The sequence below is a fragment of the Orcinus orca genome, chromosome 14 (assembly GCF_937001465.1).
Source record: "Orcinus orca chromosome 14, mOrcOrc1.1, whole genome shotgun sequence".
NCBI lineage: Eukaryota > Metazoa > Chordata > Mammalia > Artiodactyla > Delphinidae > Orcinus > Orcinus orca.
In genome coordinates this window covers 4659465-4683217 of record NC_064572.1, presented here as the reverse complement: position 1 = coordinate 4683217, position 23753 = coordinate 4659465, and positions in this window count along the sequence as shown.

Here is a 23753-nt window from a genome sequence, read left to right as displayed (position 1 = left end):
AAGTGTCTCTTACTAAGGCCCTCAAATTTTTCTCTGAGGCCCTGACACTCTCCCAAATTAAGGTCTTGACACTGTCTGTAAGTAATGGCCTGATGCAGCTCCTACCTGAGATGCTGATGCTCTCACTGAGACCTTGAAGTCTCTACCTGAGAAGCTGACACTGGCTATAACTAATTTCCTGGCTTTTTACTTAACTAACATCCTAGTTTTGGCCCTAACTAACGCCCTGACACTGGTTCTAACTACGGCCCTGATTCTGACCCTATCTAAGGCCCTGACAATGTCCCTGATAGACTTAGATGTCCCTCACTGTTGGCCTGACCCTGTCCCTCACCAAGGCCCTGACCCTCTTCCTAACTAAGGCTGTGATGATGTCTCTACCTGAGGCACTGTCACTGTCTATAATAACGGCTGACTCTTTCCCTAACACCCTGATGCTGTCCCTAATACCCTCATGTATCTCTCAATAATGCCCTGATCCTTTCCATAACTAAGGCCCTGAATATGTCCCTAAGTATGTCTGTGATGCTGTCCTTAACTAAGGCCCTGATGCTCTCTCTACGTAAGACACTGACACTATCTATAATAATGGCCTGACTCTTTCCCTAACTAATACCCTGATGCTATCGCTAATTGAGGCCCTGAAGATGTCCCTAATATGCTTAGGCGTTCCTCTGTATCACCCTGATCCTGTCCATAACTAAGGCCCTGAACATGTCCCTAGGTAAGTCTCTGACGCTGTCCCTAACTACGGCCCTGATGCTGTCTCTACTTTAGAATCTGAAATTCTAATGTCCTGACTCTCCCTAACTAACATCCTGACATTGCCCCTAAGTGAGGCCCCGACACTCTTCTTAACTAAGGACTTGCCGCTGTCCCTACCTAAAACCCTGACACTGTCTATAACTAGTGACCTGACTCTTTCCCTAACTAACACCCTAGTTTGGGCCCTAACTAATGCCATGACACTGGTTCTAATTATGGCCATGATGCTGCTCTAAGGCCCTGAAGATATCCCTAATAACAGCCTGAACTGTGCCTAACTAAGTCTCTCACGTTATCTCTTAAGTGAAGCACTGACACTGTCCCTAACTTAGGCCCTGACGCTGTCCCTTACAGTCTAAGCTGTCACTAAATAATGCCCTGATTCTGTCCATAAGTAAGGCCCTGAATATGTCCCTAAGTGCATCTCTGATGATGTCCTCAACAGCCTGAACTCTCTTCAAGTTATATCTGAGGCTCTGACACTGGCCCTTCCTAAGGCCTCACCCCAGGGTTGTCCCAGGCTGCTGGGCAGTTTTCTCTTGTATGCATCTCTAGCCAGCTGCCTGCCATCGGCCCCTCTAAGATTCTGCGATACAGTGGTCCCATGTGGGATGTGCCTGTGTAGGCTTACCTGCGGTCGGAGAGTCATGGCCACTCCGCCCTCCAGGGGACTGCGGCTCACGGTAGGAGCCTCTCAGCCAGTGTCTGGACACAGGGTTCTGTGTCCTTGTTTGTTGTAAATCCCTTGCAGTTACCTCTAACATTTTTAAATGGATATCCCCCCTCTGCATATTTATAATATAAATTATTTACCACATTAAAATCCAGGAATGACATTCTTAGAATGAGCAGAAGAACACTGGATGCCCCCCCACCAATGATCTATTACTTGGAGGATTTAAAATTCTAATGAGAAAACACTCCCTCTCCTCACCCTCTTGGGCGTCAGCACAAGGCGGGAATCAGCTGCATCCTTTATTTATCTCTCTGATTTCCCAGAACCTTTCCTTCCAGGAGAAATCTCTGGGCTCTGCGGGAGCTGTGAGTGGTGGCCGTCAGGTAAATCTGAGACTGAAAAGCAAGAGGAAGAGAGACAGAGGAGGAGATGAGAATCGGTGACGGGGAGAAGCAGGGGCGTCCACGTTCAATTCCAGGCTGAGAGTCTGGGTTAGTCTCCAGCGAAGCTAACGACCACCAGGGTCTGGCCCCACTGGCCTTGTCACCTGGTGTAGGGACTGGGGACAGCCAAACACCAATGGACACTCTCAGAGAAATCAGGGAGGCGGGAGGGCACCCCTGAGAGCCAGATGGAAAATGGTCATGCTGTGAAATAATAAGATGCCCTTTCAGAAAAGTGAAGACTGTCCCCTTTGTTCTCAAAGACTTGCAAATACTCTGTGTCCATCTGGAGGCATGCTGAAGCCTTCAGCCTTTGAGGGCAGTAATGGGAGTGCATCTGGGCTCAAAACCATCCAGCACTCACTCCCTGAGGGTGCTGAGGATGACCCGTGTCCACCCCTCGGGTGCTGTGGGGCCTGAAATCCCCTGATCATCGAGGACGGGAGGGGCCGCACAGAGACTCCCCTGGACCACCGGGGGCTTGGCTGCTGGGCTACAGTCCTTTATCAGATACATGGTTTGCAAACATCTTGGGCCATTTTGGATGGTGGATTATCTTATTCCTTGCTCCTTTTATACACAACTGTTTTTCACTTTGAGGAAGTCCAATTCATCTATTTTGTCTTTTGTTCCTTGTGCTTTTGGTAGATCTAACAAAACATGACCAAATCCAAGGTCATGAAGATTTACTCTCATGTTTTCTTCTAAGAGTTTTATAATTTTGGTACTTGCATCTGGGCCTTTGGTCCATTTTGCGTTGATTCTTTATATGGGGTGGGGGGAGGTAAGGGTCCAACTTTCCTCTTCTGCATGTGGGTATCCAGTTGTTCCAGAACCTGTGCTCACTGTTTGGGAAAAAATACCTGCAAATGACGTGACCAACAAGGGCTTAATTCTAAAATATACAAACACCTCATACAACTCAAAAAAGAAAAAACATCAAAAAATAGGCAGAAGGTCTAAATAGACATTTCTCCAAAGACATACAGATAGCCAAGAGGCACCTGAAAAGACATTCCACATCACTAATTATTAGAGAATGCAAATCAAAACTACAGTGAGTTATCACCTCGTAGTGGTCAGAATGGCCATCATTAAAATGTCTAGAAATAAATGCTGGAAGGGGTGTGGAGAAAAGGGCACCCTCCTACACTACTGGTGGGAATGTAAATTGATGCAGCCACTATGGAATACAGTATGGAGGTTCCTCAAAAACTAAAAATAGAATTACCATATGAACCAGCAATCCCACTCCTGGGCACACATCCAGACAAAACTATAATTCGAAAAGATACGTGCACCCCAGCTTTCACAGCAGCACTCTTCACGATAGCCAAGACACGGAAGCAACCTGAATGTCCCTCAACAGATGAATGGATATAGAAGATGTGGTACATATATACAATGGAATATTACTCAGCCATAAAGCAGAATGAAATAATGCCATTTGCAGCTACATGGATGGACCTAGTGATTATCATACAAAGTGAAGTAAGTCAGACAGAGAACAACAAATACCATATGATATCACTTATATGTGGATTATAAAATGAGACCCAAATGAATCTATCTACATAACAAAAACACACTCACAAATATAGAAAACAGACTTGTGGTTGTCAAGGGGAAGACAGGGGAGAGGGATGGATTGGGAGTTTGGGATTAGTAGATGCAAATTATTATATATAGGATGGATAGACAAGGTCTTCCTGCACAGTACAGGGAAATGTATTCAATACCCTGTAATTAACCATAATGGAAAAGAATATGAAAAATATGTGTATATGTATGTATGTATATATGAATCACTTTACTGTACAGTAGAAATTAACACAACATTGTAGGTCAACTATACTTCAGTATTAATTAGTTTGAAGGCACTTTTATAAATCAGGTCTTATTTTTCCTGTCCTTTCATCCTGGGACAAATGTATAACAGAAACTAACCTGGATTACTCCAGGATGAACTCACATCACACAGAGCTTTAATTGTTGAACAAACCATGAATACGAGTTACACCATGGGATGTCCTGACCCGATATGAAGTTTGTAAACCTTGTATCAAGCCTGCAGAATCCAGTAAATTTGGAAATTCAAACTGAAATGAAGCCACCTACCCCATGACTTCTCCACAACTAGTTAAACAACATCAATTGGAAACCATATACAATCAAATGAATGTAGACAAACAACTATAGCCTTCCTTTTTTTGCCTTTTAGATGAAGACGGTATTTAAGGTGATGTCTTGGGCCGTTTCAGGGTGTTACTCAATTTCCTGGGTATCTGCCATGCACACAGGAGGTACACATGTTACTTAACTTGTTTGTGCAACTATATAAAGGTAGTTAATACCACAAAACTGTATGCGTAAAGTGAATTAAATGCTAAAGTCGTGTTTTGTATTTTTAATGACAATGAAAAAAAAGTGCAGCACTGATATTTGTTACAAAAATGAACATTAAAAACATTCTTACTGAAAAAAGCCATACAGAAAAGGCCACCTAGATCCCATACTCATCTTGTCTGCTTCAAATCCATCAAGGATGTCCAAATGAGGGAGAAACTCAGTAATGGTTCCAGAAAAAGAAAACTGGATCAGGATGGAAAAAGACACTTTCATACAGTTGGGACAGTAGGTGAAAGTTGAAGTGGGGCTGAGTATTAAATTATAATGTGGACATCAGGATTTCTTCATTTAGGGGTTATGTGCTGGTTCCTTGGGCAAAACACACTGAGCATTTTGTGTGAAGTGGCAAACGTGAGTACTTTTTGCCATTATTGCAACTTTTCGGTACATTTTAAATTACTGGAAACTAAATTACTTTTCTAGACAACCATGTCAATATCATGCCAGAAAATCAGAGAAGAGAGACATCAAATTTTGTGATAGAGGCCAAGACTTACCCAGACCACGTTCAACCAAAGTTGTGATACTTATTTCCCTTGTAGGAGTCCGCATGGTATGAAGAGGCACCGTGGGAAGAGTACATTAGTAGCTACCATCTCTTGGGTCCTGTGGATTACCTGGGGTGCAGCAGAAACTGTGAGATTTTAGTATTGCAATTTTTCACATTACTTCAAAAAATATGCTAAAAAATAAATTCAGTAAAGTTGCAAAATATGGAATCAATATACACAAGTCAGTTTTGTTTTTATACACTAATAATGAACCACCAGCAAGAAAAATTAAGAAAACAATCCCATTTACAATTCCATCAAAAAGAACGAACTATTTAGCAATAAATTTAACCAAGGACATGAAAGACCTATACTCAGAAAACTATAAAGCATTGATAAAGAAACTGAAGACACAATCGAAAACAGTATTCCATGCTCATGTATCAGAAAAATTACTATTATTAAAATGTTTGGGAGAGAGGGAAGATGGCGGAAGACTAAGACTCGGAGATCACCTTCCTCCCCACAGATACACCAGAAATACATGTACACGTGGAACAACTCCTACAGAACATCTACTGAATGCTGACAGAAGACCTCAGACCTCCCGAAAGGCAAGAAAGTCCCCACGTACCTGGGTAGGACAAAGAAAAAAAAAAAAAAAGAATAAACAGAGACAAAAGAATAGGGATGGATCCTGCACCAGTGGGAGGGAGCTGTGAAGGGTGAAAGGTTTCCACACACTAGGAAGCCCCTTCTCGGGCGGAGACTGTGGGTGGCAGAGGGGGAAAGCTTCAGGGCCGCGGAGAAGAGAGCAGCCACAGGGGTGCGGAGGGCAAAGTGGAAAGATTTACGCACAGAGGATCAGTACCGCCCGGGAATCACCAGCCCGAGAGGCTTGTCTGCTCCCCTGCAGGGGTGGGCGGGGCTGGGAGCGGAGGCTCGGGCTTTGGTCGGAGCGCAGGGAGAGGACTGGGGTTGGTGGCCTGAACACAGCCTGCAGGGGGTTAGTGTGCCACGGCTGGCCGGGAAGGAGTCCGGGGAAAAGTCTGGACCTGCCGAAGAGACAAGAGACGTTTTCTTCGTTCTTTGTTTCCTGGTGCGTGAGGAGAGAGGATTCAGAGCGCTGCTTAAAGGAGCTGCAGAGACGGGCGCGAGCCGCGGCTAACAGCGTGGACCCCAGAGACGGGCATGAATGCTAAGGCTTTTGCTGCCGCCAGCAAGAAGCCTGTGTGCGAGCACAGGTCACTATCCACACCCCCTTCCGGGGAGCCTGTGCAGCCCGTCACTGCCAGGGTCCCAGGATCCAGGGACAACTTCCCCGGGAGAACTCACGGCGCTCCTCAGGCTGGTGCAACGTCATGGTGGCCTCTGCCGCCACAGGCCTGCCCCGCACTCTGTGACCCTCCCTTCCCTGCGGCCTGAGTGAGCCTAGCCCCCCAATCACCAGCTCCTTTAACCTCGTCCTGTCTGAGCGAAGAACAGATGCCCTCTGGCGACCTACACGCAGAGGCGGGGCCAAATCCAAAGCTAAGCCCCGGGAGCTGTGCGAACAAAGAAGAGAAAGGGAAATCTCTCCCAGCAGTCTCAGAAGCAGCGGATTAAAGCTCCATGATCAACTTGATGTACCCTGCATCTGTGGAATAACTGAATAAATGACGAATCATCCCAAATTGAGGAGGTGGAGTTTGAGAGCAAAATTTATGATTTTTTCCCCTTTTCCTCTTTTTGTGTGTATGTGTATGCTTCTGTGTGAGATTTTGTCTGCATAGTTTTGCTTTCACTTTTTGTCCCAGGGTTCTATCTGTCCTTTTTGTTTGTTTTTTCTACTTAAAAAAATTTTTTTTCTTAATTATTATTTTTTACTTTAATAACTATTTCATTTTACCTTATTTTATTTTATTTTCTATTGTCTTCTTTCTTTCTTTCTTTCTACTTCGTCTCCCTTTTATTCTGAGCCGTGTGGATGAAAGACTCTTGGTGCTGCAGCCAGGAGTCAGTGCTGTGCCTCTGAGGTGGGAGAGCCAACTTCAGGACACTGGTCCACAAGAGACCTCCCAGCTCCATGTAATATCAAACGGCGAAAATCTCCCAGAGATCTCCATCTCAACAACAACACCCAGCTTCACTCAACGACCAGCAAGCTACAGTGCTGGACACCCTATGCAAAACAACTAGCAAGACAGGAACACAACCCCACCCATTAGCAGAGAGGCTGCCTAAAATCATAAGTCCACAGACACCCCAAAACACACCACCAGACGTGGACCTGCCCACTGGAAACACAAGACCCAGCCTCATTCACCAGAACACAGGCACTAGTCCCCTCCACCAGGAAGCTTACACAACCCACTGAACCAACTTTAGCCACTGGGGACAGACACCAAAAACAATGGGAACTACGAACCTGCAGGCTGCAAAATGGAGACCCCAAACACAGTAAGATAAGCAAAATGAGAAGACAGAAAAACACACAGCGGATGAAGGAGCAAGATAAAAACCCACCAGACCTAGCAAATGAAGAGAAAATAGGCAGTCTACCTGAAAAAGAATTCAGAATAATGATAGTAAAGATGATCCAAAATCATGGAAATAGAATAGAGAAAATGCAAGAAACATTTAACAAGGACCTAGAAGAACTAACGAGGAAACAAGCAACGATGAACAACACAATAAATGAAATTACAAATACTCTAGATGGGATCAATAGAAGAATAACTGGGGCAGAAGAACGGATAAGTGACCTGAAAGATAAAATAGTGGAAATAACTACTGCAGAGCAGAATAAAGAAAAAAGAATGAAAAGAACTGAGGACAGTCTCAGAGACCTCTGGGACAACATTAAATGCACCAACATTTGAATTATAGGGGTTCCAGAAGAAGAAGAGAAAAAAGAAAAGGACTGAGAAAATATTTGAAGAGATTACAGTTGAAAACTTCCCTAATATGGGAAAGGAAATAATTAATCAAGTCCAGGAAGCACAAAGAGTCCCATACAGAATAAATTCAAGGAGAAACACACCAAGACACATATTAATCAAACTGTCAAAAATTAAATACAAAGAGAATATATTAAAAGCAACAAGGGAAAAACAACAAATAACACACAAGGGAATCCCCATAAGGTTAACAGCTGATCTTTCAGCAAAAACTCTGAAAGCCAGAAGGGACTGGCAGAACATATTTAAAGTGATGAAGGAGAAAAACCTACAACCATGATTACTCTACCCAGCAAGGATCTCATTCAGATTTGATGGAGAAATTAAAACCCTTACAGACAAGCAAAAGCTGAGAGAGTTCAGCACCACCAAACCAGCTTTACAGCAAATGCTAAAGGATCCTCTCTAGGCCTGAAACAAAAGAGAAGGAAAAGACCAATAATAACAAACCCAAAACAATTAAGAAAATGGGAATAGGAACATACATATCGATAATTACCTTAAATGTAAATGGATTAAATGCACCCACCAAAAGACACAGAATGGATGAATGGATACAAAAACAAGACCCATATAAATGCTGTCTACAAGACACCCACTTCACACCTAGAGACACATACAGACAGAAAGTGAGGGGATGGAAAAAGATATTCCATGCAAATGGAAACCAAGAAAGAAAAGAAAGCTGGAGTAGCAATTCTCATATCAGACAAAATAGACTTTAAAGTAAAGACTATTAGAAGAGACAAAGAAGGACACTACATAATGATCAAGGGATCGATCCAAGAAGAAGATATAACAATTTTAAATATTTATGCACCCAACGTAAGAGCACCTCAATACAGAAGGCAAATACTAACAGCCATAAAACGGGAAATCGACAGTAACACATTCATAGTAGGGGACTTTAACACCCCACTTTCACCCATGGACAGATCATCCAAAATGAAAATAAATAAGGAAACACAAGCTTTAAATGATACATTAAACAAGATGGATTTAATTGATATTTATAGGACACTCCATCCAAAAACAACAGAATATACATTTTTCTCAAGTGCTCATGGAACATTCTCCAGGATAGATCATATCTTAGGTCACAAATCAAGCCTTGGTAAACTTAAGAAAACTGAAACTGTATCAAGTATCTTTTCCAACCACAACACCATGAGACTAGATATCAATTACAGTAAAAGATCTGTAAAAAATACAAACACATGGAGGCTAAACAATACACTACTTAATGATGAAGTGATCACTGAAGAAATCAAACAGGAAATCAAAAAATACCTAGAAACAAATGACAATGGAGACACAACGACCCAAAACCTATGGGATGCAGCAAAAGCAGTTCTAAGGGGGAAGTTTATAGCAATACAAGCCCATCTTAAGAAGCAGGAAACATCTTGAATAAACAACCTAAACTTGCACCGCAAGCAATTAGAGAAAGAAGAACAAAAAAAACCCCAAGTTAGCCGAAGGAAAGAAATCATAAAAATCAGATCCGAAATAAATGAAAAAGAAATGAAGGAAACAATAGCAAAGATCAATAAAACTAAAAGCTGGTTCTTTGAGAAGATAAAATAGATAAATCATTAGCCAGACTCATCAAGAAAAAAAGGGAGAAGACTCAAATCAATAGAATTAGAAATGAAAAAGGAGAAGTAACAACTGACACTGCAGAAATACAAAAGATCATGAGAGATTACTACAAGCAACTCTATGCCAATAAAATGGACAATCTGGAAGAAATGGACAAATTCTTAGAAATGCACAACCTGCCAAGACTGAATCAGGAAGAAACAGAAAATATGAACAGACCAATCACAAGCACTGAAATTGAAAATGTGATTAAAAATCTTCCAACAAACAAAAGCCCAGGACCAGACGGATTCACAGGCGAATTCTATCAAACATTTAGAGAAGAGCTAACACCTATCCTTCTCAAACTCTTCAAAATATAGCAGAGGGAGGAACACTCCCAAATGCCTTCTATGAGGCCACCATCACACTGATACCAAAACCAGACAAGGATGTGACAAAGAAAGAAAACTACAGGCCAATATCACTGATGAACATAGATGCAAAAATCCTCAACAAAATACTAGCAAACAGAATCCAACAGCACAATAAAAGGATCATACACCATGATGAAGTGGGGTTTATTCCAGGAATGCAAGGATTCTTCAATATATGTAAATCAATCAATGTGATACACCATATTAACAAATTGAAGTAGAAAAACCATATGGTCATCTCAATAGATGCAGACAAAGCTTTCGACAAAATTCAACACCGATTTATGATAAAAAGCCTGCAGAAAGTAGGCATAGAGGGAACTTTCTTCAACATAATAAAGTCCATATATGACAAACCCACAGCCAACGTCGTCCTCAATGGTGAAAAACTGAAAGCATTTCCACTAAGATCAGGAACAAGACAAGGTTGCCCACTCTCACCACTCTTATTCAACATAGTTTTGGAAGTTTTAGCCACTGCAATCAGAGAAGAAAAAGAAATAAAAGGAATCCAAATCGGAAAAGAAGTAAAGCTGTCACTGTTTGCAGATGACATGATACTATCCATAGACAATCCTAAAGATGCTACCAGAAAACCACTAGAGCTAATCAATGAATTTGGTAAAGTAGCAGGATACAAAATTAATGCAGAGAAGTCTCTGGCATTCCTATACACTAATGATGAAAACATCTGAAAGTGAAATCAAGAAAACACTCCCATTTACCATTGCAACAAAAAGAATAAAATATCTAGGAATAAACCTACCTAAGGAGACAAAAGACCTCTATGCAGAAAATTATAAGACACTGATGAAAGAAATTAAGGATGATACAAAGAGATGGAGAGATATACCATGTTCTTGGATTGGAAGAATCAACATTGTGAAAATGACTCTACTACCCAAAGCAATCTACAGATTCAATGCAATCCCTATCAAACTACCACTGGCATTTTTCACAAAACTAGAACAAAAAATTTCACAATTTGTATGGAAACACAAAAGACCCCGAATAGCCAAAGCAATCTTGAGAACGAAAAATGGAGCTGGAGGAATCAGGCTCCCTGACTTCAGACTATACTACAAAGCTACAGTAATCAAGACAGTATGGTACTGGCACAAAAACAGAAAGATAGAGCAATGGAACAGGATAGAAAGCCCAGAGATAAACCCACACACATATGGTCACCTTATCTTTGATAAAAGAGGCAGGAATGTACTGTGGAGAAAGGACAGCCTCTTCAATAAGTGGTGCTGGGAAAACTGGACAGGTACATGTAAAAGTATGAGATTACATCACTCCCTAACACCATACACAAAAATAAGCTCAAAATGGATGAAAGACCTAAATGTAAGGCCAGAAACTATCAAACTCTTAGAGGAAAACATAGGCAGGACACTCTATGACATAAATCACAGCAAGATCCTTTTTGACCCACCTCCTAGAGAAATGGAAATAAAAACAAAAATAAACAAATGGGGCCTAATGAAACTGCAAAGCTTTGGCACAGCAAAGAAAACCATAAACAAGACCAAAAGACAACTCTCAGAATGGGAGAAAATATTTGCAAATGAAGCAACTGACAAAGGATTAATCTCCAAAATTTACAAGCAACTCATGCAGCTCAATAACAAAAAAACAAACAACCCAATCCAAAAATGGGCAGAAGACCTAAATAGACATTTCTCCAAAGAAGATATACAGACTGCCAACAAACACATGAAAGAATGCTCAACATCATTAATCATTAGAGAAATGCAAATCAAAACTAGAATGATGTACCATCTCACACCAGCCAGAATGGCCATCACCAAAATATCTAGAAATAATAAATGCTGGAGAGGGTGTGGAGGAAAGGGAACACTCTTGCACTGCCAGTGGGAATGTGATTTGGTACAGCCACTATGGAGAACAGTATGGAGGTTCCTTAAAAAACTACAAATAGAACTACCATATGACCCAGCAATCCCACTACTGGGCATATACCCTGAGAAAACCATAATTCAAAGAGTTATGTACCAAAATGTTCATTGCAGCTCTATTTTCAATAGCCAGGAGATGGAAACAACCTAATTGTCCATCATCGGATATATGGATAAAGAAGATGTGGCACATATATACAATGGAATATTACTCAGCCATAAAAAGAAATGAAATTCAGCGATTTGTAATGAGGTGGATGGACCTAGAGTCTGTCATACAGAGTGCACTAAGTCAGAAGGAGAAAGACAAATACCGTATGCTGACACATATATATGGAACTTAAGAAAAAAAAATGTCATGAAGAACCTAGGGGTAAGACAAGAATAAAGACACAGACCTACTAGAGAATGGACTTGAGGATATGGGGAGGGGGAAGGGTAAGCTGTGACAAAGTGAGAGAGTGGCATGGACATATATACATTACCAAGCATAAAATAGATAGCTAGTGGGAAGAAGCTGCATAGCACAGGGAGATCAGCTCGGTGCTTTGTGACCACCTGGAGGGGTGGGATAGGGAGGGTGGGAGGGAGGGAGACGCAAGAGGGAAGAGATATGGGAACATATGTATATGCATAACTGATTCACTTTGTTATAAAGCAGAAACTAACACACCATTGTAAAGCAATTATACTCCAATAAAGGTGTAAAAAAAAATGTTTATTCTACCTAAAGCCATCAACAGACAGTGCCAGGAAAACTAGACACCAGTCTCCAAAGAACGGCACTGGTCACCATCTACACTGCACATAAATCTAACTAAAAGTTCACAGTATTCCACATTAAACCCTTTCTCTCCTGAATCCCCTGAAGATGCACCCCACCCACCTAGCAGTCAGCTGCACAGGAAGATGCTCTACACTTGCTCATTTTTTCCTCTTGTGGCGTCTCCTCGCCAGTGGTTCCTGAGAAAACCCAGCTCCTGTCAGTGTGGACAATGCCTCATGGTCCAGAAACCTAGGCCCTGACAGGAGACAAAGCTCCTGTCTGCTTGTCACAGAGCAAAGTCTGTGGACAGGGTGCACCTGTGCCCCCAGGGTCACACAGCTGGGTTCGGCGCCCCCTGTGGGATGTGAGAAAAGTGCCGAGAGTGCCGCACTCACAAACCCAGAGGCCTCGTCTGGGAGGCAGTTCTGCTGTATATGCTAAGTTTGGAAATCCAAACTGAAATGGAGCCAAGTATCTCACTGTATCTTCTCAAAAGATGGTTAAGGAGCAATTAATTACAAACCATAGGTAATTAAATGAATGTAGACACAAACTTTACGACTTAACCCAAAATTCACTCAAAATGCCCACAGACAAATTTTAATTACCAAACTATAAAAATCCTAGGAAAAAAAAAGGTAATCTACATGACTTTGGGTCTGGTGACCTTATTCAGAAAACCGGAAGACAAACCACAAACTGCAAGAAACTATTTCCAAAACACATATCTGATAAAGGATTTGTACTCAAATTATGCCAACAATGCCATTAAAATCTGGTAAAGATTGAAACACACACCTGGCCCAAGAAGATAAACAGGCAGTAAATAAGCATACAAGAAGAAACTCAAGATGCTGGTGGAATGCATGTACAACCAACTTTGAAAGACAGTTTGACAGATTTTTCCAAATCAAAAAGTCTCACCTTAGGATCCAAGAAGTGTACCTCTTGTATTTAGACAACTGCTTTGAAAAACTGTGTTCAAACCAAAACTAGCATCAAGCAATGCACAGCAGCTCTATTCATAACGGCTAAAAACTTAAAGATATCAGTATGTTCTTCTGTAGATGAATTCATAAGCAAATTAGGGCACATACATGTCAAGGGGAGCAGAATACACCACCCCAAAATATGCCCATTTGACAAAAGGATTATTTTGGACTGATTAATTTAAGAAACAGCAGACCCAGGAGAATCTTTCAAAACTAAGCAGAAAATGCCCTTTTAGGAGGTAAATTTACATTTATTAAGGATATCTCCATTCGTAAGGGTATGTCCCTCTCTGGACCAGGAATTGAATGATGACTAAATACCAAGAAAAGCTTGTTGGGACTTCCCTGCTGGTCCAGTGGTTAAGACTCCATGCTCCCAATGCATGGGACCAGGGTTCAATCCCTGCTCAGGGAACTAGATTCCGCATGCTGCAATTAAGAGCCCGCATGCTGCAACTAAAGATTTCACAGGCTGCAACTAAGACCCGGTGCAGCCAAATAAATAAATGTTAAAAAAAAAAGCTTGTCAATGAAATAGGCCTGGATGTAAACCTGTGTAACAACCATACCCTTGTTTACTGGGCTTTGCCTAATAACATCCCTTAAATGGCTGCCTCCATTCCCTAACATCTTTTTTTGTTCTCAGCAGAAGCATTTAAGGTAACGGCTTGGGCCATTTCAGGGAGTGACTCAGTTTTCCTGGGTATCTTTCAAGTATACAGGAGGTACGCATGGTATATATTAAACTTCTGATTGTTTTCTCCAGTTCGTGTCTTTTTCATTACAAGGGGGATCTCTATAAAGAACACAGAAGTGTAGAGGGAAAATTATTTTTCCTCTCATATACATGCAGTGCGATAGTATTCAGAGATATAAAGGAATAGATCATCAACCCGTGCCAAAAAAAAAAAAAAATAGATGCATCTAACACTTACATTGCTAAGTGAAAGAATCCAGTCTGAAGAGCTGCGCAGTGTGTGACCTCCTTTACACGACATTCTAGAAAGGGCAGAACTGACACGGTAACAGTTTACGGAATATGTGGTAAAACAGTCCATATGATACTTCAGTGGTGAATACCTGTCACTGCATCTGGCTACACCCACAGATTTTTACAACCCAACAAGTAAGTTACAATCTATTCAAACTTAGCTACTTAGGATATGGGAGTGTCAAAGACTGGAATACAGAATGTAACAAAGAAGCTAACTGATTCAGAAATGTATGAAAAAACTCACTGTTGGTAGTGGGACAAATGGGCTGACCTAAGTTAACTTTGGAAATGTACAGAATCTGTAGGCCAAAGACAAAATGTGCCATACATACACAGTGGACTCTATGTTCTTTCCCATGAGGGGTAGCAGCTAACAGTACTGAAACTACGATATCAGTCATCAAATGGAAAAAGCACTGAATTTCATAAATGACAAATGGTGGAAGCCAGGTTTCTTACCATTGGAGTTGGATGTTACAGTCAAACAAAGGGAGAAGGTTACAATATCCATGTCATAACAGATCCCCTTGGAGATATCAGTATTAACTATCTTTAGCCTACACATAGTTCCACATGGAAATCTTTATAATTATGTGTATATGCATAGGCTGGGATACATGCGTATATTTCGATGTACTGTCAGCTGAGCATATTTAGCTCCCACATGTAAGTTTTTAATACCATTCTCTAATAAAACGAACAAGGGCTCTTTGAAGAAAGGGCTGCTGCTAGGACTGAGACAGTAAATCTATGAAGCAGGATAATCTTAAAATATCAGAAAGTAAAGAAGTACCAAAAATTTTTTAAACCCACAAAAGAAAAAATATGTAAAATGAAAACAAGAGCAAATGGAAGAAGCTCTCAACAGCCAAAGCAAGAATTAACTAAGCAGTCTAATAATGTAGTGCTGGATTATAACCAAAAGATTACAATAATTATTCACGTGTCCAAACTGGTATAAATAAATTACATAGTTTTTGATGAATGGTGTTAAACAGAAATCTCCTATGCAGAAAGCTTCTAAACAATGTATATAGCCACTCAGCTGTCCATCAAGGATGTGAAGCTAACCCCTCTCTCCTCAAGTGTGGCTTCTGCATTATGACTGCCTCCTACAGACACACAGGATGGACATGGGAAAAAATTAACCTCACTGTGGGAAAACCTGACAAACATTACCTCAGCTAGGTGGCCAAAATTAAGAATATAAGGGAGAAGTTCCCTTAAGAGCCTGTCCTCTTGATATATAGTGAAGAGGAAGCACTTCACATCTGTGGTCTGCTTTTTCAAAGCCAAGTCTAACCACGACAAAACCACCAAGCAAATCCCAGTGCCCGGCAGTCTATACAATACCTGAGCAACCCTCCTCCATGCTGTCAAGGTCATGGAAACAAGGAGAATCTGAGCAACTGTCAGAGCCCAGAAGAGACTAAACAGACATGATGACCCCATGTCCTCTGAGACCCTGGAACAAGGAAAGGTATAACAAAGGGAACGTGAATAGGGACTTCAGTTAATAGTAAAGTATCAGTATTTTGTTCATTATTTGTCATGATTCTGTAGAAAATTAGACAGGAAAAATTAAACGTCAAATAAGAGAAACCTACAGTAACAAACTGGAAATCTAGAGGGAAAGGGGGATTTCTTTGTAAAAACTCATTACCAAAATGGACCCTAAATGAAGGAAAACACAAAAAGACCAATTAACAACTGAGGAACCTCTTCCCCTACTGGCTATCCTATCACTGTTCCAGGCTTTCCCTCTCCCGGGACAGGGAAGGAGCAGGGACAGAGCTGTTTGCCAGCTCCCCTAATTTATGACCCCACCCAGTGTCTTCACCTACCCCAGCCATGCCGACCCACTGAGGAAGGGTCAGGGCTTATTGACTCAGATGTATAAACGAGGACTTTTTCTTTTCCCACTGACTGGACACACTTACGGAAGTAAAATAAATTAGTATTTATTGTAAGGGTAGAAATACATTAATACTTGCAAGTGACAAGTTGAAGAATGGGTTTGGACCTGGCAGGACAAGGGGCTCACACTGTCTCAGTGTGACCTTGTTTCTCTCCAAACCTTTGTCCCTCTCAGTGCCTTTGGGGGACCCCATTCACAGGCACAGGCTCTCTCACTGCACTTGGGCCAACAGCAGTTCTAGGCTGACAACCACTCACCATCCATTTTCCGAGAAAGAGTTTCTCCTTTTCTTGGATTCCAAGAAACTCATGGTTTTAAATGCCTTTGGTCTGGCTTGGGCTGCATTCTCATCCTTGACCCATCACCAGAAGATGGAAAATGGGACTGGCTAGATGTGGGTTGTAAACCCATCTTCGGGTTGGGTGGAACATGGGGTCATCCTTCTGCAACTGTTCGGACTGGAAGCAGGTGACATGTAATTCCCAAAGGAAAACTGAGGCACTTGGGCCTGAGAACAGATGCTGGCTGGGAGAAAGCAACAGATTCTATGTCAATGACAGCTCACTGCACAGCACAGAATCTGACACAAAAGGAAGAAAGGGGTTCACTTAGGGTCAGGGGCTGCAGCGACTCATCCATTGCTCTTACTGTCCCTCCCAAGACTGCAAGAAGTTCTTTCACTTGCTGAAAAGTCAGGATCATTGGTGGTGGTAAACTCAAGTCTCTTTCCTTGGGCTACAGGTCCTCATATCTCAGAGGCTGGCCCAGAACAGTCCATGTGCCCTCAGAAGACACACACACCTCATTCCTGCCCCTGAGAGGAGGGAGCCCTGAGTTATGTCATCTCCCTGGCCATATTAATTGCCCATCCCTGAAAAACAATACTGCTCCTTTTCCAGTTTCTTCTCTCTCCTTTACTAAGAGGAAGAAACCAAATGCTAGGGTGGTAAGGACACTTGTGCAATGAAGTAACGGGAGGCTCGAGAATTATTCCATACCATGGAACCCAAAATTGGCAGCCTTTCCAGAGGCCACATGGATGCATATGGCTCTCCAAGACAATGGCAGTGGCAGTGTAAACCTCACACTGGGAGGTCCAGTTGCTCCCATATCTTTGATTCTTAATGAATATGCATATGAAAAGTTACTAACGACCGAAAGGACAGAGGATTGCAGGGCCATGGTCTGCTGCATGGGTGTTGTGTCAGGGCCACACTCCAATGTCTAGAGGATTACTACCTCTCTTGGCACCCTATGAGGCTGTGAGCGGGAGGCCTTTTTCTCAGTCACATGCATGTTGGTAGTTGAAACTTTTCAAAGGAATGTCTACACTGCCCAGGTAGCTCTTAAATTGCCCGGCATCATGGTCAGCTCCGTAGCTGTACATGAGGGCCTGACAATGCCCAGGCTGGACTGAGCTAGAGGACCACAGATGCCTGCCTGGATAGTCAGAGGTCGAGGGCTGTCCTGCCTGAGACTTGATCATCTATTCATGCCCACTCAAATGGGACAAAGGATGCCTCCAGTGCCAGGAGGGCCCCAGCAGCCCTCAAGAAGGCAGCATCTGGGGGCTGGCAGGTCACTGCACCCAGTCCTGTATAAATCCACACATGTCCACTGAGTGCCCTCCTGTCTGGGCTGTGCTGGAACCTGGGGTTGCCCAGGCAGAGTAGGGCCAGCATCACCCTTCCCAGGTAGGAGGGCAGAAGGAAACCACGCATGATTTCTGACACCCTCCTCAATCCTTGACAGAGGTTGAGTTGGATAAGAAACAGTCCGAGACAAGAACAGATATTTCATTCTTCTCTCAGAGCCCAGGACTGGGGGAAGGGAGGCCAGAAAAACAGTTATTCACTTCAGCTCCCTGACTCCTGTTTGACCCTGGGCAAGTCCTATCCATTCTGGAGGCTTCACAGAGAAGGAGAGGGGAGGGCAATGAGGGCCAATTGTGCTTAAACCTAACTCTAACCTTTACCCTAAGAACCCTAACCTCTAACCGTAACCCCCTAACAACCCTAGCCCCAGACCCCTAAACCCTCGCCACTGACCCCTAAACTCTAATCCCTGACCCTTTAACCACAACCCTCTACCATGACTCTCCAACGATGACCCATAACCCTAAACCGTGACCGCTGAACCCTCACACTGACTCAGCCCCAGGCCTAAAGCCTAGCCTAGTGGGCGCCGAGGGATGACTGAATGAACTCTCAAATAAACCAAGGAATTAAATCTTCCTGACCATGAATTTAGCAATGGTTTCTTAGATTTGACAGTAAAGCATAAGAAATGAAAGAAAAAAATAGATAAATTGGATTTCCTCAAAATTACAAACCTTTGTGCATCAAAAGAGGCTATCCAGAAAGTAAAAAGACAGCCCACAGGAAGGAAGACAATATTGGCACATGATATATCTCATAAGACTCTTTACCTAGAATGTACCCAGGACTTTTCCAACTCATCAACAAAAAGACAAACAATACAATTTTTGAAACAGACAAATAACTTGCATGGACTGCTCTCCAGGCAACACATACAAATGGTCAACAAGAACATGAAAAGATGTCAATGTCAGGAGTCATGATGAAAATGCAAAGTAAGGCCACAGTGTGATGCCCCTTCACACACACTAGAATAAAAATAAATTTTTAAATAAAGTTTGAAATATGTAAATAAAAATAACAAATGTTGGCAAAAATGTAGAGAAATTGGAACCCTTAAAAGTTACTTGTGGATATGTACAATGGTGCAGTCTATGTGTACAAACCTTTAGCATTTACTCAAAAATATAAAATATAATTAACATGTGGTTCAACAACTCCACTCTTAGTTATATACCAAAAAAAATGGAAAACAGGCGTTCAAACAAAAACTTGTACACCAATTATTCATAGCAACACTGTTCACAATAGCCCAGGGTAGGAAAGATTTAAATGTCCATCAGCAGGTAAACGGATAAGCAAAATAAGGTAGATCCATAAGCTGCATTATTCTGTCATATAAAGGAATAAAGTAAAATTATACAGCCGCTGTGTAAAACTGTATGGTGGCTCCTCAAAAACATGGAAAATGTATGATCCCTTCATTCCACTCCAGGCTGTACACCCAGAATATTAGAAAGCAAGGACTGGAATAGATATCTGTACCCCATATCCATAGCAACATTATTCACAATAGTCAAAAGGTGGAAGCAACACAACACATCCTTCAACAGATGAATGGATAAGTACAGTGTAGTATATACGCAATGGAATATGATTCAACGTTTTAAACTAAGGTAATTCTCACACATGCTACAATGTGGATGAACCTTGAAGTCATTATGCTAAGTGAAGCCAGCCAGACACAAAAAGGACAAACGTTCTATGATTCCACTAGTATGAGGTATCCAGGTAAGTCAAATCCAAAGACAAAGTAGAATAAGGTTGCCAGGGGTTGAGGTTAGTTAGTGTTTAATGGCTACGGTTTCACATGGGGAAAATAAAGTTCTGGAGATGGATGGTGAGGATATTTTTAAAACAATGTGAATGTACTCAAGGCCATAGAACTGGATACTTACAAATGGTTTAAATAGGGCTCTCCCCATGGCACAGTGGTTAAGAATCCGCCTGCCAATTGCAGGGGACATGGGTTCAAGCACTGGTCCTGGAAGATTCTGCATGCCGCAGAGCAACTAAGCTCGCGAGCCACAGCTACTGAGCCCTCGTGCCACCACTACTGAAACCCGTGCGCCTAGAGCCCATGCTCCGTAACAAGAAAAGCCACCGTAATGAGAAGCCTTCACACGGCAACGAAAAGTAGCCCCCGCTTGCCGCAACTAGAGAAAGTCTCCGTGCAGCAGCAAAGACCCGACACAGCCAAAAAATAGAAAATAAAATAAAATATTTTTTAAAAAAGGTTTTAAAAAATGGTTTAAATGGCAAATGTTATGTGTTTTTAATCACAATGGAAAAAATGAATGAAATAATTATCAATGTTACAATGTGGATAAACAGTGAAAACATCCTAAGTGAAAGAAGCCATACAGAAAACCCACCCAGATCATGCTCATCTTGTACACTTTCAATCCAGCAAGGTTTTTAAAGTGAGGAAAAGCCCCAGTGATGGTTCCAAGAAGAGAAAACTGGATTCGAATAGAAAAATACATTTCCACAAAGCTGGGGCAGCTGGTGAAAGTTGAAGCGGGTCTGTGGATAGGATTATAATATGGAAACCTTAATTATTCCTCACTTTGGGGTTATGTGCTGGTTCCCTGGGAGAGTGGCCCTCCCACTCTCACAGGGTAAAACAAACTGGAGTATTTTGTGAAGGTGGAAAACTTTATACTGCTATTTAAAGTCTTTTATACACTGGAAATTTACTAGAAAATAAAATACTTATCTAAACAACCATGTCATACCATGCCAGAAATACAGACATCACACTCTGTTATAGAGGCCGAGCCCTACCCAGATCCAGTTCACCCACAGTGGGGATGCTAATCACCCTTGTAGGAGTCCACATACTACAAGAGGCACCATGGGAAGATTACATTCAGAGCCACTATGTCTTGGGTGCTGTGGATGCCTAGATGTAGATGAAACAGTGGGATTTCTGAAATCTAGTTTTTCACATTCAACCACCAAAAAATTGTTACAACTGAAAAATGAATTCAGTAAAGCTGCAGGATACAAAAAGAAAAAAAGAAAAATCAATGCACAAAAATCATTTGTGATTCTATACACTGATAATGAACCATCAGAAAAAGAATTTAAAAAAAAAATCCCACTTACAGTTGCATCCAAAAAGATAACTAGGAGTAAATTTAACCAAGGACGTGAGGGACCGGCACACTGAAAACTGGAAGACACTGATAGAGGACACTGAACAGACGAAAATAAATGGAGGGGCTTCCCTGGTGGTGCAGTGGTTGAGAGTCCGCCTGCAGATGCAGGGGACGCAGCTTCGTGCCTCGGTCCGGGAAGATCCCACATGCCGCAGAGGGGCTTGGGCCCTGAGCCATGGCCGCTGAGTCTGCGCTCTGCAACAGGAGAGGCTACAAGAGTGAGAGGCCCGCATACCGCATACCGCATGGCCGCTGAGCCTGCGTGTCCAGAGCCTGTGTTCCGCAACGGGAGATGCCACAACAGTGAGAGGACCGCGTACCGCAAAAAAAAAAAAAAAGAAAGAAACAAGCTCAACATCATATACCATTAGGGAATTACAAATTAAAATCATGAGCTATCACAGCACACCTATTAGGTCTGCTAAGCTCCAAAAATATGACAATACCAATTGCTAGAGGGTGAGGAAGAAAAGGAACTCTCCCTCATAGCTGGGGGGATGCATGTGCAGCCACCTTGTAAGACAATTTGGCAGTTTTTCCCAAAGCCAAACAAGTCTCACGTTGGGATCCAACTTCCAGTATTTAGGCAACTGCTTTGAAAATCTATGTCCAAATGCAAAAAAGGATGCAATTATGCACAGCAGCACTTCCATAATGGCTAAAAACTTGAAGAAATCAGGATATCCTTCAAAAGATGAATGCATAAGCAAATTGGGGTACATCCATGTCAACGTGAGTAAAATAATGCACCCCAAAATATGTCTCTCTGGCATAAGCATTATTGGTCTGCTTTAAAAAAAAAACAAAAACGGGCTTCCCTGGTGGCTCAGTGGTTAAGAGTCCACCTGCTGATTCAGGGGACACAGGTTCGAGCCCTGGTCTGGGAAGATACCACATGCCGCAGATCAACTAAGCCTGTGAGCCACAACTACTGAGCCTGTGCTCTACAGCCTGCGAGCCACAACTACTGAGCCCGTGTGCCACAACTACTGAAGCCCACACGCCTACAGCCTGTGCTCCGCGATAAGAAAAGCCACCACAATGAGAAGCCCACGTACCGCAATGAAGAGTAGCCCCTGCTCGCCACAACCAGAGAAAAGCCTGCACGCACAACGATGACCCAATGCAGCCAAAAATAATAAATTTTTTAAAAACTCTCAGAAAACTGAGATTGTCGTTTTATGAAGGACATTTACAACAGAGAAATCTCCATTTATAAGGGTATGTCCCTCTTTGCACCAAAAATAGAAGGATAATTAAATATTAAGTAACTTTTTTCAATGGGGAAGTCCTGACTTAAATGTGCAAACAGTCATACCCTTGTTTACTGTGCTTTGCATGATAATCTGCCATAACTGGCCTTCCCCCCTTCCCCAGCATCTTTCTTCTGTTTTTAGCTGAAGACAGTATTTAAGGGGATGGTTTCGGTCATTTCAGGGCGTGACTCAGTTTTCCGTGGTATCCCCCCTGTATCCAGAAGGTATAAATGTTATTAAACTTCGGCTTTTCTCCTGGTAATCTGTCTTTTATTACAGGGGCGGGGGGGGGGGCCTCAACCAAGAACCTAGAAAAGTAGAGGGAAAATTGTTTTTCCTCTGATACACGTGCAGTGGAATACTACTCAGCAGAAAGGAATGCACCACCAACCTATGGAAAGACATCGATAAATCTTCAGTATATACTGCTAAGTGAAAGACTCCATTCTGCGGAGGCTGCACACAGTATGACCCCATTGATGACATTCTGGGAAAGGCAAAGCTACGTAGATGATAAGCAGATCATGGGGTGGGGGGTTTGAAGCAGTCCATGTGATACTCTAGGGTGGATACCTGTCACTATGCGTTTGTCTAAGCCCACAGATGTGCATAGCCCAAGGGGCCAATCATAGTCTATTCAAACTTAATTATTTAGGATGTAGGAGTGTTGCAGGATGGAATACATAATGTCACAGAATCTAAGTGTATTAGAAATATATGGAAGCAACTCACTGTAGGGGATGGGATAAAAGGTGCTGACCTAAGTCACTTTTGGAAATGAATGGAATCTGTAGACTAAAGGCAAAATGGACCGTATATAAACAGTGGGCTTTATTCTACGAAGTTCTTTCCAGGGTGTAGTAGCTAACAATTCTGAAACCTCTGCACATGTAACCTGGAAAGGAGAAATGCACAGATAAATGGCAGATGGTGGGAGCCAGGGAGCCAGCCACAGCCTTGCTGTGGGAGTGGGAAGTTACAGATAAGCAAGGGGAGAGCCTCTGCCCTCGTAATCCTGGACCTGGGCTTCCTGGGAGGATGTTGACTGGTGGGGGAAACACACAGATCTTCATGCTTGGAAGACCCTGCAGACATAGGAATTACCCACCCCATCTTTCCACCCATACTTGCTGGAAACATTCAGCCCTCCATAATCAGTCAATTGCAGCGTTTAAGACATTCTCACCCCCAGGCAGATAAAGGAGCATGAGGGTCTTGCTTACCCCTAAGCTGTCCCAGAATCCAGGCCCTGTGGGTGGAGCCAGGTTGGGGGTTCCTGGGCCTCTGACCAGCAGGTGAGAGGAGGGAGGAAGACCGGTCCTGAGGACAGAGGTTCCCTCAA